We start from the raw sequence: 1,865 nt of genomic DNA, 5'->3' as shown, positions 1-1,865 counted from the left end.
TGTCTCTCTGAAGGACCGTCCCTGAATAGTGGGCGCCCTCCATGGCTGCCTCTGCCCGTTTCTCTTAAGGCTTGCCTTCGGTGCAATAAATAATAATAATAATGACATTTATTAAGCGCTTACTATGTGCCAAGCACTGGTCTAAAGAGCGCTGGGGTAGATACAAGGTAATCAGGTTGTCCCACGTGGGGATCACAGTCTTTATCCCCATTTTACAGATGAGGGAACAGAGGCCCAGAGAAGTGAAGTGACTTGCCCAAAGTCACACAGCTGACAATTGGCGGAGCGGGGATTTGAACCCATGACCTCTGACTCCAGAGTCCATGCTCTTTCCACTGAGCCATGCTGCTTCTACGATTCCTTCACTCGTATTTATTGAGTGCTTACTGCATGCCGAGCTCTGTACTGAAAATAATCATTCATTCAATCATATTTATTGAGCGCTTACTGTGTGCCGAGCTCTGTACTACTAATAATTAATTCACTCTTTCAATTGTATTTACTGAGCGCTGTGTGCAGAGCTCTGTACTAAAAACAGTCACTCATTCAATCATATTGAGCACTTACTATGTGCAGAGCTCTGTACTACTAATCATTCATTCAGTCACTCATTCAATCGTATTTATTAAGCGCTTACTGTGGGCAGAGCTCTGTACTACTAATAATTATTCATTCATTCATTTAATCATATTTATCGAGTGCTTACTGTGCAGAGCTCTGTACTACTAATAATTATTTAATTCACTCATTCAATCGTATTTACTGAGCGCTGTGTGCAGAGCTCTGTACTAAAAACAATCATTCATTCAATCATATTGAGCACTTACTATGTGCAGAGCTCTGTACTACTAATCATTCATTCAGTCACTCATTCAATCGTATTTATTAAGCGCTTACTGTGGGCTCAGTGTGGCTCAGTGGGAAAGAGCCCGGGCTTTGGAGTCAAGAGTTTGTGGGTTCAAATCCCGGCTCCGCCAATTGTCAGCTGTGTGACTTTGGGCAAGTCACTTCACTTCTCTGAGCCTCAGCTCCCTCATCTGTAAAATGGGGATGAAGACTGGGAGCCCCCCGTGGGACAACCTGATCACCTTGTAACCTCCCCAACGGTTAGAACAGTTCTTTGCACATAGTAAGCGCTTAATAAATGCCATCATTATTATTATTATAGTAGAGAAGCATTGTGGCTAGAGAAGCAGTGTGGCTCAGTGGAAAGAGCCCGGGCTTTGGAGTCAGAGGTCATGGGTTCAAATCCCGTTTCTGCCAGTTGTCAGCTGGGTGACTTTGGGTAAGTCACTTCACTTCTCTGTGCCTCAGTTCCCTCATCTGTAAAATGGGGATGAAGACTGGGAGCCCACCGGGGGACAACCTGATCATGTTGTGACCTCCCCAACGCTTAGAACAGTGCTTTGCACATAGTAAGCGCCTAATAAATGCCATCATTATTATTATTGTAGTAGAGAAGCATTGTGGCTAGAGAAGCAATGTGGCTCAGTGGAAAGAGCCCGGGCTTTGGAGTCAGAGGTCATGGGTTCAAATCCTGTTTCTGCCAGTTGTCAGCTGGGTGACTTTGGGTAAGTCACTTCACTTCTCTGTGCCTCAGTTCCCTCATCTGTAAAATGGGGATGAAGACTGGGAGCCCCCCGGGGGACAAACTGATCATCTTGTGACCTCCCCAGCGCTTAGAACAGTGCTTTGCACATAGTAGCACTTAATAAATGCCATCATTATTTTATTATTATAGTAAGCGTTTAACAAATGCCATCATTATTAAATGGAGGGAGCGGAGGACCGGGCGTCTGTCGGGCCCCCTTCATCGGCTTAGAGAAGCAGCATGGCTCAGTGGAAAAAGCCTGGGCTTTGGAGTC

Source organism: Tachyglossus aculeatus, chromosome 13 (assembly GCF_015852505.1).
Source record: "Tachyglossus aculeatus isolate mTacAcu1 chromosome 13, mTacAcu1.pri, whole genome shotgun sequence".
NCBI classification, from domain to species: domain Eukaryota; kingdom Metazoa; phylum Chordata; class Mammalia; order Monotremata; family Tachyglossidae; genus Tachyglossus; species Tachyglossus aculeatus.
Note: the sequence above shows the minus strand (reverse complement) of the source record.